Raw genomic sequence first — 18,241 nt, forward strand, 5'->3', positions numbered from 1 at the left:
ATCAAGGCAATCATCCAAGACAACATGCTGCCCAAAATAATTATTCTCCAAATCAAAGTAGAAATTTTGTCCTTTATAGTAACATCAACAATGATAATAATGGTATTATAGATATGAGTCCAAGTAAAAATGGATATGGGTACAATGATGTTTTAGATCAGCCTCCCAAATCATGGAGGAAAAACTTTTGTAGTTTAATGCAATGGTGTTTGAGTTATGCGATAAATTTGAAAGAGGACAAAATGATGAAGATGATGAGGAGGATTTTTTGTTCCCATTTAACCAAGAAATTCTTCCAATTGTTGATGTTTCAATAAGTGTGGACATGCCAAGAAATTTTGAGAACATAGAAAATTTTGAAGTTCTAAAACTCCATTAAGTTGCAAAAAGTGATGGAAATGTAGAAGATCCTAAGGTTGTTGAGAATTTTGAATCAAAAAGTCATCAAGAAGAAGATGCCAATTCTTCCTACTATGATATTGATTCCATGTTGAACAATGATAAGATACCTCCCTCAAAACAATATTTGTCATTAGAAGAGATGGATAGGATGCTCAACTTGGTATCAAGCTTGACTGAGGAAATGTATATATGTGAGTATTCTACATGCATATCAAACCATGCAATAACTAAGTCATGTAGAATTTATCCATTTTGGTTGCACTCAAAAGAAAGTTGTCCTAATTTCCTGTTAGCTTGGGAGATCATAGTGGAGGGAAAGCATTTTTCTAAACAAGCTTCTTTGGCATATGAGATAGAAATCATCTTGGTTGATGATATTAATGAATCTTGTAATTTGAAAGGAGGATTGATTATTGATTTTTCTAGTCTGAAGGAACATAAAGTGTTTCCATGTGCATGTGAATTTGTGTACCATGAGAGAAGACCACCAAAAGGAGAGATTACAATGTGTGAGTGTACCCCTATGGTGGGGGACTCACTAGATTAGGTGATATTTTCCCATTATCCCTCTCAGTTTGATGATTTTAAATTTAAATATGATGCTAAATGTGAGAGAAGTTGTTTATGGATTAATCATAGTCATGGAGAGTTACCACAACTTTTGATTTTATGTGATTTGTGCTTGGAATTTGAACCAAGATTGTCCAATTTTTTTTTTTTTTGAGTACAAACACCAATCAACCTTTCTTAGGACTATATGGCATGGTTCATTAGTATTTCACATCCTAACAAATATACTGACAACCACCCCATGTTCTTATTATTCAAGGTTTTCTTATATATAAGTTTTTGTTTTTGTTTTTATTTTCATTTTTCGTAGTCTTTTAGTCTTTCTAGTTAGGTGTTAGTCTGCTTTGAGTCAAGTCTTTTTTTTTGGGTTTTGTTTCAATTTATTTCAAAATTGTATCAATCCAAGGAATAGGTGCACTCAAGATTTTATCTTGATGTGTCTCATTAAACCACTTTTTAGTTTTGAGTTTTGGGAAGAGGTATTTCTTTGTCCAAACATTTTAATGATTTTGTTTCTTGTACCAACTAAGGAATGAATGTTACTTGTAGTAATAGAAGAACTTTAGTCTTGAATTTAGGATTGTATATTGACAAGTTCTCAACACTTTTCCAATTTAAGGATCAATTATCTTAGGTTTTTTCAAACCAAGGTTGAAGACAACATGGGATAGTCCAAACCCTACTAGTTCAAAGAAAAGGGTCTCCTCAAAGGAATTGCTAAGATTTTTGTTTGGTGTGCATGCTTCTAAAAATTTCTTAAAATAGGAACATAGGGGATATTCACTAAAGACTTAATTTGAGAAATGACACCGATGTCCTAGTCACATAGTCTAAGTGTGGTCAGGGTATAGAAATAAAAAAAAAGGGGGGGTGTTAAGAATGAAAGATTCTACAAAATTTGAGAAAGTTAATCTAACTATAGGGATATGCATTCTAAATAAGCGATCCAATTTCAAAATAATTGCTTCGTCAAAGAATCAAATGGAGACATTGTGAGCTATGTAAAGCAAGTATTCAAAAGATTACCTAGGACTTAAAATAAAATGTGATAACCCATTAAGAGCCCCTAAGACTAACAAAAAGACTCTTTGTGGGTATGTTTATCTTGGCTTCTTCAATTCATGATGTCAAAATAGTCATTGGTATACTCACCATTTCATTTGTTTGATCTTCCTTTTTTTTGTGTGTCTCTTCTTTCCTTTTCTTCTTCTAAATAATCTTATAAATAGGCCATTTGATCTTCTTCTTGACTGGTAAGTACCATTTTTACATTTCTAATTCCATTAGCTTTCTTAATTGTTGCGAACTTTCTTATATTTTTCTTAACATTTCTTTCAACTCTAATCACCTCATCTCTTCCTCCTTCCTCTTCCTCTCTTCCTTTTTTTATTTTATTTTCTTCTCTCCTCTTATGCAAATACTTCGTCAATAAATCTATTTCTTCAAAAGAGTCCATTAACCTTGCTTCTACTTTGATTTCTCCTCAACCTAGGTATTTTATCTTCTCTACCTAGTCTTTAGGAGACTAGTTCATCTTCTCATCATGCATAAATATAAAATCAAAACCACACAACCAAAAAAATCTCCTTTTCCTAGACCTTTTGTGCTTTGATACTAGATGATGCAGCCAAAATTCCTTAAATAATTAACAAAAACATAAGAGAGAAAGAGCACAAAAAATAAATATTTGAACTCCAAATTCTTCTTTATTATTCTTCCAAATCCTTCTGCTCCTACAATGAGAGAAACTATCGTTTTAAATACAAATCCAAAATTATCATTTTTGGCAATTTTTTTTTATAAAATTATTGTTTTTCGATTTTTAGTATATGTATAGCTTTTAATTGAGTTTTGGATACCTAAAATTGATTATTCATATAATCAATTCTTTTAATAAATTAGTGAAAATAGAAACTTAAAATGATGATCTTGATGGTCTAATTTTAGTTACTAGATTCCTCTCATCTAGTGTCCGTTGCATTAAAGGCTCTAGTGTAGATACATTTTCTAATCTTTGTAAAATCCCTATAAAATTTTTAAACTAGTCTCTCAAATTTTATCTAAATAATTAATAAAATTTTACCGAAAAAAAAAGTACCAATGTATTCAAATCCAAAAAAAGTAGTTATGTGAAAATAATTTGTAGAAAACAAAATCTATTATTTTAGTATAGGCTTCCTTATTTGTGATGATGTGGAAACTTGAGCTTCCTAAATTGCATATGTAGTACATGTTTTATGTTAGTCAAATAAAATAAAAATGTTACTTATAAATCAAATCACTAATGTTATGAATTTACTTGTAACTCTTAAGTAGTTAAGAACACATTATTTATTATTTTATCATGGGTATGAAACTCTAGATCTAGAAAAACTATAACAACAATGAGATGAACTAAATATTACAGAGTAATGCTAATGGAATGTTAGATATTTATTTATTCCAATACTTTATTTGAACCAAGTAATTTTTATCAATTCAATTTACACAAATGTAAGTAAAATAATTTTTTAAGAATACCTTATTTTAACTTGTATGCATTTCGTATGGTTGATCTTTTAGAACTAATTGTTTAAAATAATTCATCATAATTTTAGGTGATGTGAGGGTGGCTCAAAATTTTTTCTCAATGTCCCAAAAATTTATATTGTGTAGCTATATTCGTTATGATAGAAGCCAATAGATCTTGAGCATTTTTCTTCTTTGAATTGGGTTTATTTTTCTTATACTAAATCCTAGATGCTATGTTACTTTAGATCAAAATGCTTAGTACTATTGTTATGAACTAGATTATTTTTTGACTTGATCAACTCACATTGTGACAACCAATTATTGTATGTTGAAGTTTGTTATCTCCAATTTGTTGTTAACAATTTCTATGCCAAATAAAATTTGTAGCCATTGAAGTACTTTAATAATGTGTTCCTCTTATATGTATGAGAAGATTATAATGCTTCCTTTTTTTGAAAATAAATTTGAACCAAAAGAAGAATAAATTCTAAATGTAAACTTAGGGTCATCTAGTATTTATTGCACATCCAAATCAATAAAGCTAACAAAGTTATAACTTTTAGAATGATATTTATAAATTGTAAAATTTAGCATGCCTTTCACATTCCTTAGAGATTATTTTGGATACATGATGCATATTTTTGATATATTTATCATGTACCTTCAAACATTAAAAAAAAAATTGATAAACTATCAAGCCTTCTCTGAGTTATAAATATAAAACTCTAAAATTACTACTATAAATTATCCTATTATATATTTAAGCATGATGATCTCTACACATGAAAACTCTTTGACAACCTAGAGTTGTGGGTGGTGTTGGAATTACAATAGGAAAGGAGAACTTCTAAGGGGTGGGGGGGTGAATCTGTAGTTTAGACTTGGACCCATAAAAATTTCACCATATATCCATCTCATACATTAAATAGATAAACTGAAATAACATGTAAAGAATATATATCTAAATCATATAAACATGCAAGCTTTCACACTCGTAACAAAAGATATGATTACCCAAAAACCCTCCAAGTGAGAATGTAAAATTGGGGTGGCGATTACACTCACATATCTTCACTACTGCAGGAATAAAGTGCATCCAATGAAGGTTACAATGTTTTGATCATGAAACATGATCTATCCTATGAAACATCTATGTTGTAAAAGGATTACAAAGACTATGAGGTCTTATCTTGTTATAGGATTTTAGGACCCTGTTACAAGTATGTCTGATTAAAAGACTTTAACTTACAACTAAGTAAGCACCATGTTTAAGGATTTCATATAGTCTATTAGGACTACTTTGTCAAGATATTTGACTGAAATAACCTATTAAAATGTCTCAACATAGATCCTTTAGTTGGTACTTGCTTGCCTAATAAATAATCACCTTTAAATAATGTCTTCTTGATCCTCCTCAATCAAATGTCTCAATGTTGTATCCTTTTCAGCATCTTCTTTTTCTCTCTAATTGATTCTATAATTCACTCTCTCTTCATAACTTCTAAGTCACCATGAATGCTCTATTTTGCACATGTAAACTATCCTCTTTCCTTCTTCAATACCATACACACTCATCATAAAATTTTAGAGTTTTTTCCTCCTTAATAAGATTTTGGTGGCTTAGGGATAGGTATGAATCTACGACTGAGATTCATCCATTTTTCCACTTAAACCTTCTCATTTTTTGATTGGTTGCATATAATTGCATAGGGAATCCAACTAGAGATTCGTCCTTGTCTTCAAAATATCAAAATCTAATCTTGAGTTAGCTCAAAAATGGTTTACATACTTATTTGTGTTGTTATAAAAAAATATGTCAAAAACTATTTTACTCAGCATCTGAAGTCTCTGATGCTCAGCATACACTAATATTTATATTGTTACTCAGCTCCTATATTTCTCGGTATTTACTATTTACTCAAATCCTATGTCACTTAACATAACCTATCTTCTTGGCACTTGAGTGACTTGGCACATGAGTGGTTTGGCACTCACTATGACTTAGCTTGGTCCAATATTTACATGTTGTGCTTGACATGTACTTCTAGTTTGGCATGAACTAAGTAAGTAGCTTAAGTGTGTTGACACTCACTTGTCAAAACCAATCTAAGATCAACAATCTGCCCCTTTGACATGAGTGTCAAAAATACATGAATATACATTAATATCCATACTCTCTTGAGCATAACATATCCATAACACAACTTATATACAAAACTTCAAAATTTCAAAAAAAAATTAATAAGTTAAATACCTCAAAATTTGATAACTCCCCCTGAGTTAGTGTGTTTGTTTTGTAACCAAAAATCTGTACTCCCTATGAGTAAATGTGTCTCCATTGATACACTTTGACTTCATTCTTCTAATTTTTCATATGATATTCTTTATTGTGATGCTTCACCCCCATTTCTCCTACTTTCCTTATGTCTCCCCCTTTGTTCTTTCTCTTTAAAAACATATCTCCCTTTTTTGTCTTATTTTCCCCCATTCATATTATTCTCTCACATTCTTATTATTCTTCCCCTATTTATATCCTCCCCCTCTTTGACACTTATGTCAATGGTCTATATAGTTATTGTGTGTTTGTCTAGAAAAGATTTATGGAAATACAATATTATTTTGAGGGTTGTATTCCAATTATCATATGCTACATCCAATGACTTTATTTTGATGGCAAGCCCAATAGCAAGGTGAACTAGACCATCTAAAGTAAAAAAAAACAGGGTCTTTCTTCATTAAGGTCACAACATAACCTAGTTCATTGTGCAATATTTCCATATGATGAGTGAGGATTGCTTGAATGCTAGTTAGTTTGGCCCTAATATTGGCCTCATCTACTATTAGTGCAGCTAACTAACTTAATGTCTAAAGAAATTTCCTAAAATGCTTCTCACTCTAAGCTAGATTTGTTGGTAGTCTTGCACTTGATGTACAAATTTGGCTCTCTAGACTCATAATGTGACTTTTGGTCTCTTAGGTGAAGAGTGATGGGTTACACAATTTAGTGTACAATGAGAATATACTCTCAAGTTCCTTCTTCACATCCTCAACCTTAGTTGCCATTGCAAATTGAGTTAGTGCTATGTCACAAGATTTTTTCTCATTTATCTTGTTTTGGAACTTCTTTTCTAACCATTCTAATAATTTTGCAATAGTATCAAGGTCTTCATTACTGACCTTCTCCACTATATTTATCAGTTGGTCCATTAGTGGCTTGGTGTCATCCATAGTCGATAGACTAAATGCCTCTAAAAATATTTCTTTGATGTCCTATAGTGCATGCTTCTGCTTCTGTTCCCTGCTAAGTTTTTCTTGAACATTTTTCCTTTCTAGGGCCTATTGTAATATGCCTATTTATTCTAGTGTAATTGTATCATAATCATATTTTGGTATAAAAATTTCTTCATCAAGGCTTACATCTCCATAATGTATTACTTTTTCAACCTTTGAAGAACTTGGGCAAGGCACTAAGATCTACAATGGAATAATATCTATGTAGGCTTTTGTAGAGTTTGTGTAGAAGGAGTGACAGATGCTGGTAAGGCTACCAGAGCTTGAATGACAACTTGTTCCTTCACCTTAGGTATCAGTTGTGTCTCTTTAAAATTTCCCTATTCTACCAGAATGATTGGACTTGCACTTTGTCCTTGTGCTCTAGGTACAGATAAGTCTATCTAACTTGTTTCTTTCTATCCTGCAGTGGTGTCTTTCTCTTCTACTATTTTCTTCTCAATTGTATCAATCTTGGTAGATGTAGCTTCTAAAATTTGGACCAAAGGTTTGAAATTAGTGATTGAAGGGATGATAGAAGGTGGTTCTTTTGGATTAACCTTTTCACTTGTAACATTAGTTAGTATGTTTTGTAGCTCATCTACATTCACCAAAACTAGATTACCACAAATTTTAGCCTATAATGTAGACTGATCTAAAATTTTCTTCAAGTCATCTTTAGTAAATGGATTGATGTTCTGAGCTGATGGATCAAAAACATCCTCGATAGTTATAGTTTTAGTGGTCACACTTGTGACATGTGGAGGACTAACACTGAATAATTTTGTGTCTTGCACATGTTGTTCTTCTTGTTGCTTAGGCTCGACTTTTTCCTTGTCATCTTCTTTCATTTTTATTTCTCCTCCAACTATTTTATCTTTTTCATTATCTTCTTTGTCATCATCTTTAACCTCTGAGGGTTCAAATTCTCCTTTCTTTATTTTGGTTAACCTACAAATGAGTTTGCATATTTGTGTTGACATCTTGGCCATCTTCAATATTATTATTTTTTAAATTTTAAAGGCTATATATTTAGGTGTGAACCTAACTACATATTTCTTTATACCCTTAGCAATTTGTCTCTTAGTTAACTCGAGCATTACTTGGGCTATTGTGGTCTCCATGATTTATCTTTGTAGATTTAGAAAATAATGTTATTTTTGCTCCAATATGTCGTATAGACTCTTAGATATAGAGTTGGCAAATTCTAGTGGTGTTGTCTTAAATTTTGACATCATGGCATATAGGGCCTCTACCACTAGGTTTTTATCTATATTACCCAATTTATCAAAATCAACATGACTAAGACCTAATGGATCTACATTGTTCTTAACATTTTCACATAAATTTTCAAGATCTGAGAGAGAATCGTAACTTACCATGTTAAATTGGTCTTTTTCATCTAACTCTATTTTCTCTTCATCAGAATATACTTGTGCAATATATTTTCTTCTTGATCTCTTCTTCTATTGACCTCCTTGTTTTGTTTCCTAGATCTTTTCTTTGGCCTTTTTTGTTAAGCATGTGTGCTACCTCTTGTTGCAAGTGTAATAGACATTGGCTGACTTGGTTTGAGATATTTCTTGGTCCTTTTCACAGGTTGTTGATTGGCTTTCCTCTTCTTTTTCTTGGTAGGAGTAGGTGCTTCCTCAAATTCATCATCCTTGGAACCTTCTATCCCCTCCTCTTCTTTATCTTCTGCCACGCCTTGATTTAATGCTAGATGTTCTTTTACTTGAGTTCCTTCTTCCTCTTCATCCTCTTCATCCTATTCTTCTTCTTTTTCCTCCTTAGCACCCTCTCCAGGTTTAGCTTTCAACTTCTTCACCAGCTTGCCCTTCTTCTTGATAACTAAACCAATCTTCAGTTCCATGGTGATCTTGGACTTTGTCACTTCATAATTTCTAATTATTTTTTAGTTTTGTCTACCTCTTCTTCAAGTAAGGTTATGATGGCTATAGAATCTTCATCCACATTTATTTTATAACCTAAGGGTCTCAACCATTTTACCCTTGGGGTGGCATCTTGTACAAATGTATAATCAACATCCACAAGAAAACAAATGTCATTATAGTGTTCCTCAACTAACGATACTAGTATTCTTAGTCTCTCTTTCATTGACTACTTGAAATCTTCAAAGTAGTTGGTCATGATTGATTCAAAATTTTCTCCTAACTGGTCAATATACTCACCAATATGTATTGCAACTAATGTGTTAGTCTTCCATCCCATAGTACCAAATGAGGGGAATGTGTTTTGTACATAAAAGAATATACAAATCAAAATTCAATGAAATTTTCACTGTGCACTATTAGTTTTCCTGATTCCTCTAAGGTTTTCCATCAATTGTCACAATTGTAGCTCTACAAGATCATATGTATGATCTTTCTTGACAATCTTGTAACCAACATCCATAGCTATGCAAGGTACACTATTCAATCTAATGGATTGATAGAAATTGTGTGATATAACTCTTATAGAAAAGTTTATTAGAGAATCTGTGATTGTGTTTATTGTCATGCCTCGTTTGTTCTAGATAGCTCCAATATTCTTTTCAATCATTTCCTTGGAATCACTTCTTAGTGTCATAGGTTGGTCTAGGATTAGGTAGCCAGTAAGCCTATGAATTATTCTCTTAGTAATTTCATAGGTCCACTCTCTAGCCATAAGGAACCATCATGAATTTGGCTAAGCACAATTCTTATCCATTCTATCTTAAATGCATTTGAAAAATCTAGGGCTCGCGGTAAACCTTTTTTCTCAAAAAATTTGTACTCTTCTTTCAAAACATCATTTTCAAATAACTTGTTGTATGCACCTCTAATTTCCATGTCACCAATGCTTACTATCTTATAGTTATAACATTTTCTAACATCTTGTACCATTATTACATTTGGCAGGATCATAGACAATGCACCATAAGGGTCTTGCTTATATGCAATGTCAAGAATGGCTTTAAACATATAATAACTAACTTTATTACTCACTATCTAAACATTTAAAGCTTCCTTCCCTTCAACATTATTGAACTTGATGTCATTATGTCAAACTAGGATTTATGAAAATTTAAACTGCATAGCTTGGCTCTTGATAAATACCTTAGAAAATTTGATGAATAGGTATAAGATCACTACCAGAATCTCTCTACAACCACTTTGAATAGATTTCCAGATCGCCTTCTAATCTACTTGCTCTTTCTTAGATTTGAAATGATGAATAATGAGCTAAAATTGATCAAGTACCTTTTGAAATCCTTCCAATTAATGTTGAGTGATTACATAGTTGTAGGATCACTATTAACCAATTTTAGGCTTTCTCAACATCTATTGATATTTTCATCACTCAGTTACCATTGGGAGCTCGACATCAACTAACATTCCACTCGAAACATATAGGAAACTTTTTATTCTCGGTAACAACATGAAGAAGTTGAAGATTTTTCATGAATTTCTAACAAATTCTTGCATCTTTATTCATGCAAATGTAATATTTTTAGTACTAGAACCTTTTGGAATTGATGTATGGTATAAATTTTAGATATCAATCTCACACACCTTATGATTTCCTAATTTGATAAGGTGTGATCACCTAACCCATTGGGTGAAGTGATCCCTTCTTCATTTGATGTGTTGGACTCATCTTTCTTTCTCCATGTCTTATTCATCTCTTCTCTAATGTGTTCAACATTTGCCTTGCCTTTGCCTTTATCAGATTCACAACTTGGTGCCTTTGAATTTTTTTGACAATACCTACTGACATGACTTGTTTTCAAATAGTTGAAACACATTGTTTTGTTTAACCACCTTTAGTAGTTACCACGCAAGTGTTTCCTAATGCAATTTTTAGGAACATGTCCATGTTCTCAAGAGTAATGATAGCTATATTTTGTATTATAACCCCAATTATAAGAGTTGTCATTATTTCTTACTTTTTCTTATCGATTTGGTGACCACATAGATTTGGATCTACATTCAAAGCTCTATGTCCATACTTTTGATAGTTATAGCAATATCCTTCAAATATTTGTGTATGCTTGGTCTTGGTTCTACATTTATGTGCTTGATAAGTTTACTTGTTGCACTTATGACAATGAATCACGTTTTTGGGATTAACATTCTAATTTGCAGTCTTGCTCCTACACACATTAGCAATATGTCCTTTCTTACCACAATTATGACAAGTAGGTTTGTAGTTCTTACCTTTGTTATTCCTTTCTTCAGCACTTTTGGATGACTCTCCTTCAGTAGTTGTATATCCTAGTCTAGATGTGTCATTATTAGATCTAGGGGACCTTAATAATTGTTCAAAGTATTTGATGGCTTCATTTGGCTTGTTGAAACTTTCAAAATATTCCTTTTCTCTCTTTAGATCACTCTATAGTTGTTCATTTTTCAACTTCAATGTAGTTATCTCAATGTCTTTAACATTTAACTCATAGTTGCATTCATCACTTGACTTATAGTATCCAATTGTGTATTGGAGATCTTGGTTAGCTTTGTTGACTTCTCTTCTAGTCTATTATTCAAGATTCTTTTGTCTTCTTTAATCATGGCTTTGTCTTCCATAGCTTTCATGTTTTGTTTAGTTACCTCACATAGTAGTATGACTTGTGATTCTTGCTCTAACTTGAGATTTCTAATTTCGAGGAAGCAATTTCATGAGATTTGTGATTTGTGATTCTTGCACATGCTCAGAGGCCCACTTAGCCATGCAATGAGCCACATTATTCCACTTACAAGGGATACACATAAAAGACATAGAGTCTAGAGAATTGCATAATTGAGTGATCTATTGAATAACTATAGCCAAATGTCAATCCACATCCATAAAGTTCTATCTATTCAATAAATTCACAACCACCTATGAGTCAGTCTCATAGGTAATTCTTCTCTAGCCACATTGATAGCACTATTCCACTACAACCAAGATAGTAAGGGCTTCCATGAGGTTATTTGTATGGTAACCCTTGTAGATAGAAAACATAAACTAAAAATCACCAAAGCTATCATGCCCAAATCCTTTTATACCAACTAGTCGAGGATTTCCCCTAGAAGGGCCATCAGTGTTGATTTTAAGAACTCCATCCTAAAGAGGAGTCTAATGCCTCTCATGATTAACATGCTACAAGCACTTCCTAGCTCTCTTCCTAGAATGTTTGTGTGGAAAAGAGGGAGTGGTTCCCTAAGAAGGAAAGGAAAGGTGTGAGTAAATACCAACATATCTAGGATCCAAAGATCCACCAAAGTCACATTTAACCAGAAGTGTTTCATGAAGAGAATTATCAAAATTTTCCCATAGGTTCCTAATCCCCAACTACACATCATGAAAGATCCTCCTATTTCTCTTAAACCAAACATTCCATAAAATAAGGGAAGGGCCAATAGTCCAAACAACCTAAAGAAAAGAGGTCTTGGAAGGTGGGTGACCTAGATAGTCCTAAAACTTAAACAAGGAGGAGACATGCTACCACGTGCATCCTCGCACACTCCACCAGAAGTGCCAAATCTATTTGACAAAGGAGAGCTATAAATTTTTTTGAGAAATAGTCTCTTCACTATTGCAGCATAAGACACGGATTGAAGGCCCCTAGAAGCCTCTCTTGCAAAGATTCTCTCAAGACAAACAACAATTGTAAACCAGAATCCAGAGGAAAATAGTATGAATTTTTCTAAAAATTTAAGCATTTTATCTTCAAGATCTACATAGTTTGTAGTTGAAAACAACAAAAGAATTTTGAAAAAGATCACTACATTTTTGTGAAGTAGCAATTCTTCTTTTTAGTTTGTTTTGTTTTTAGTGCATTTTGTCCCATATAAAACAAAACTCTCAAACTATGAACCAATGACCATAGCTATCCTCCCTCAAAAGTGTAGAGTTGACCAATTTCCAAGAGACCAAAAATGCCATGGACATTTTTTAAAATTTTAGATTTTGATCTTCATGATCTGCATATTTTTTTAGTAAAAAACAACAATAAATTTGGAGAAAAATCACTAAGTTTTTGTGAATCTAGGAAAAAAAAAAACTTTATTTTATTTTTGGTACTTTTTGATAGAGATTAGCATGTGCCTGAACCACCAACCAATAAAGAATTAATAAAAATACAAATCACCAGGCCATGAAGAATAGAACAGTACTGAAGAAATATGCGTAGAATGTTAGAATATTTAATGCAGTTGTTGTTTGTCCCTAGAGCCAAATGCCCACCTACCACCCCTGAACGTTCAAAAAATTTATTATGGGTAGGTGAGTATTCAAATTCAAAAATAAGGGGGGAAAATTTTTTGGTAGAAGAAAAAAGGAATGTTCTATTCCATTTGACTAGAGAGTTGTAGAGAGAAGAGAAGTGATCAACAGATCTAGTCGTCAGAGTGCAAAGAAAAGGAAGTTCATTTCGTGTCTGCAGTTGCACGTGTTTCTTCTCCAGTCATTTTGTAAGTTTATTATTTGTTTGATTTGACCTGTTGAAGCAGTGATTGCTCCAGGCATTGTACTATGCAGCCATTAGAGCTATAAGTTTGAAGTTTAAAATTTGAAGTTTTTTTAGTTTGAAGTTTAGAGTTATTTTAGGGTTTTTCTGGTTGAAGCCAAATGATCCCAAATTTTGTAATGGTTTAATCAAGTTGAATAGTAAAGAAAATAGGCATACTTGAATCCACACTCTTCCCTTTGTTTATTGCATTTGATAAGTTTATTGTTGATTATTTCAAGCTTTGGGTCTCTAGTTTTAATGGTGAAAATATTCACGTCATAAGTCTGCACTCGGTATTGTCTTTTATAGAAGTCATCTGCAGTGGCTACCAAGTTCACTCAATGCCTTCTTCTACCGAGCTTCACCCTTCTGTGGCTACTGAGTTCACTCGGCATCAACACTATTGAGTTCCTCATTTACCAAGTTGTTTCTTCATCTATTGAGTTGCTCTTCTACCGAGCTCACGCCGTATCCTTTGGCTATAATTTTCTTGCTCTTCATTTATCGAGCTCACTTAGTAACCTCTCCTACCACTTGATTTCTTAAGTTGCTGAGAAAATTTTGGCACTCGGTAATACTGTTTGCTGAGCAGATTTTTAAGTTTAGGGTTGTGAGTTGTGAATTTAATTATTAATATTTCTCACATGGTATCAGAGCTTTGAGGCCCCACATCCATAGTGAGATAGGGAAAAGTTTTTTCTGGGATATTTGACATGATGCAGGAAAGATATGGTAGCAGCCACCACCATTCAATGGGAAAAATTATGATACATGGGAAAGAAAATGAAAACCATAATGGTCGCTAATGATGTGTGGGAGTTTGTGGTTAATGGATTCAATGATGTGACTAATCCAACTCAGTATGTTTCCCTCACAAATGCACAAAAGACTCATTTGAAAGAGTCAAGGAGGAAGTATGCTAAGGCATTAAGTTTGATTGAAGCACCGATGAAAAAAAATATTTTTCCCAAGATTGTAGCAAAAAATTATGCAAAGGAAACTCGGGATATCCTTGAGATGAACTTTAAGTGGACTGATAAGGTCTGTATAGTAAAGCTGTAGAATATAAGGAGGGAGTTTGAGAACCTTCAGATGAAGGAAAATAAATCAGTTGCAGACTTCAGTTCAAGGACCTCTAATGTGATTAACCAGCTGAAGTCAAATGGACAAGACTCTCAAGAGCAGAGGATAGTGGAAAAGATATTGAGGAGTTTACCTTATAAATATGACAATTTGGTCATGACCATAGAAGAGGCAAAAGACCTCTCTATTTTGACAATGGATGAGTTAATTGGTACTCTTCAAACCCATGAGCATAGGATCAATAGATCTACATCTTCTACTTCGAAAGAGCAAGCATTCAAGGCTCAGTCAAATCCAAGAGGAAGGGGGAGAGGAAGAAATGGCTCAGGTAGAAACTCCAGAGGCAGAGGCTGAGGTAATGGAGGACAAAAAAATGCTACAGCAGAAAGCTCAAGAAGAGCAGATGGAGCAAGTAGCTCACAAAATACTTCAAGAGGAGGTAAGAAAAATTACAACTCAAATAGGAGTAATGTAGAATGCTACTACTATCATAAATATGAGCATTATGCAAATGAATGTTGGAAGAAGCTGAGAGATCAGTTAGCACAAGCAAATGTGGCTGATGTGAATATGGGATGTGGAAACACTACCTTCATTATGTGTAATGTTGGTGAAGAAGGAAGCCTTGAGGTTTGGTACCTCGATAGTGGATGTAGCAACCACATGAGTGGTAATGAAACCTTGTTTTCATTCATTGACAAGAGTTTCAAATTAGAAATTAAAATGTGTAACAATGGAACCCTACCAGTAGTGGGAAAAGGATCTATTATGGTCCCCACCAAGAAAGGTGAGAAGAAGGAAATACAAAATGTGTATTTCGCCCCTAGTATGAAGCACAATTTGATGAGCATTGGTTAGCTCATTCAAAATGGATACAAAGTGCTGATGGAGAATAACAAGTGTATCATTCAAGAAAAAGATGGGAGCAAGAACTTACTTGCAATAGTTCAAATGACAAAGAACATAATGTTTCCCTTGAGGATAGAGACATGTTTATCATCTCAAGTTCGTGCTACACCTCCCACACAATCAGCTCTAAGGACTGTGATTGAAGACCCCTCACAGCTATGGCGCCTTAGGTATGGTCATCTTGGCTATGCTAGTTTAAATTTATTGTCAAATAAAAGAATGGTAGAAGGTTTGCCACATATTGGAAATTCGTGTGACAAGTGTGAGGCTTGTATTTTGGGTAAGCAACATAGGCTTCCCTTTAATTCTGAAAATTCTAGGAGGGCTAGATATCCATTAGAGTTAGTGCATACTGACCTAGTCAGTCCTATGCAAGTTACTTCCATTGGGGGGAGTACTTATTTCATGACATTTATTGATGATTTCAGTCGTAGGACATGGGTGTATTTCTTAAAGAATAAATTTGAAGCATTTGATAAATTTTTAGAATTTAAATCCCAGGCTGAAAGAGAATGTGGACACTATATCAAGGTTCTAAGATCAGATAGAGGAGGGGAGTATACCTCCAACTCTTTTGTAAACTTTTGCAAAAAACATGGCATAAACAAAGAGCTCACAGCTAGCTATACACCACAACAGAATGAAGTGGTTGAAAGAAAGAATAGGACCATTGTTGAAATGGCAAGGAGCACGATGAAAGAGAAAGGTCTCCCAACTAAATTTTGTGGAGAGGTTGTGGCAATAGTAGTTTACCTAATTAATAGGTGTCCTACAAAGCCAGTCCGTGATAAAATTCCAATGGAAGCATGGTCACGAGGAAGATGGACAGTTGAACACTTAAGAGTGTTTAGATGTGTTGCATATGCACATGTGCCTAAAGAGCAAAGGCAAAAATTGGATAACAAAGGTGTGAAGTGCATCTTCATAGGGTATAACTCAGAATCAAAGGCATACAAATTGTATGACCCATTAAACAACAAGATGACTCTTTCAAGAGATGTGGAATTTCTTGAAAATCAGTCCTGGTATGGTCAAACTGATGAGTCACTGAGAACTTCAAGTAAAGTGCCAATTATAAGTGAAGAGGATGCTGATGAACAACAAGAAGAAGGAGCAGATAGAAGAAAAGGCAAGCAGCCTTAGTCATTACCGAGCTCCTCTAGGCATGACCGAGTGTCAGTGCCAAGCAACAATAGCGAAGATTCTAGTCCCACACTCTCCTCCCTGTTACTGAGAAAGACCAAGAGTCTTAGGGAGATATACCAAGATAAAATATATGAAGATTATGATGAGAATGTTAATTTTGCACTATTTTCTCATAGTGATCCAATATATTTTGAAGAAGTTGTTAAGGAGAAGAAGTGGTGTAAGGCCATGGATGAGGAAATAGATGCTATAGAAAGGAATGAGACATGGGAGCTAACTAAATTGCCTCCCAAGAAGCAAGTGATTGGAGTGAAATGGGTCTACAAGACCAAATGCAATGCTGAAGGAAAAACTGATAGGCATAAGGCAAGGCTGGTAGTCAAGGGCTACAAATAGTAGTATGGCAGAGATTATGATGAGACCTATGCTCCAGTTACAAGAATGGAAACCGTACATGCTATCATAGCAATTGCAGCATAGCACAAATGGAAGCTATGTCAAATGGATGTGAAGTCCTCCTTCCTAAATGGTGTATTGAAGGAAGAAGTATATGTGGAGCAGCCACCTAGTTATGAAGTTGCAGGTGAAGAGAATAAGGTATATAGATTGAAGAGGGTTCTTTATGGGCTCAAGCAAGCTCCACGGGCATGGTATAGTAGGATTGACTCATATTTAATGAGCAATAGTTTTAGCAAAAGCAATGGTGAGCCTACTCTCTACATCAAGGTAGCAAATGGAAATGTTTTGATTGTTGTCTTGTATGTACATGATTTAATTTTTACTAGTATTGGTGAGTTCAAAGAGGTCATGAAAAATGAATTTGAGATGATAGATCTAGGTCTCTTGAAATACGTTCTAGGCATAGAAGTAAAACAAATGCATGATGGCATCTTCATCTCTCAAGAAAAATATGCAAGGCAGATCTTGGACATATTTATAATGTAGAATAGTAAGGCAACCCCCACACCAACAGCAGTAGGTCTGAAGTTGAGCAAAGAAGACAACAACAAAAGAGTGGATCCAACACTATACAAGAGTATGGTTGGAAGTTTGATGTATTTGAATGCAACTGGGCCAAACCTAATGCATGCAGTAAGTTTGATTTTCAGATTTATGGACACAACAAAGGATTCTCATTGGCAAACATGAAGGAGGATCCTAAGGTATGTGAAAGGTACCAAGGGATTTAGAATTTTGTATACTACAAATGATGAATTCAAGTTGGTTGGTTACACGAATAGTGATTGGGCTAGAAGTATAGATGATAGGAAGAGCACTTCTGGATATATGCTTCATATGGGATCGGGTGCAATTTCATGGGCATCCAAGAAGCAACCTATTGTTGCTCAATCTACAGTAGAGGCTAAATACATAGCAGCAAATGTAGCAGCTTGTCAAGCTATTTGGTTAAGAAGGATCTTGATAGATTTAAATGAAAGGCAAGAGGATGGAACCACAATTTATTATGACAACATCTCATCTATTGCATTGTCCAAGAATCCAGTCTTCCATGGGATAAATAAACATATTGAGATCAGATATCACTTCATCAAAGAGTTGGTGGACAATGGGAATATCAGTATAGAATTTTGCAAGTCTAAGCAGCAGCTAGCAGACATATTTACAAAGGCATTAGACATTGGAAGTTTTGTACACCTAAGAGAGTGTCTTGGTGTAGTCAATCTGGATCAATAGTGATCCTTGTTTGTTTGGCTTGTGACAAACGAAGAGTTTTAGAATATACAATGTAGTTATTGTTTGTCCCTGGAGCCAAACACCCACCTACCACCCCTAAACGTTCAAAAAATTTATTATGGGTAGGTGAGTTTTCAAATTGACAAATGAGGGAGAAAACATTTTTGGTAGAAGAAAAAAGGA

The sequence above is a fragment of the Cupressus sempervirens genome, chromosome 7 (assembly GCF_028749045.1).
Source record: "Cupressus sempervirens isolate cs-2001-9-10 chromosome 7, ASM2874904v1, whole genome shotgun sequence".
NCBI classification, from domain to species: domain Eukaryota; kingdom Viridiplantae; phylum Streptophyta; class Pinopsida; order Cupressales; family Cupressaceae; genus Cupressus; species Cupressus sempervirens.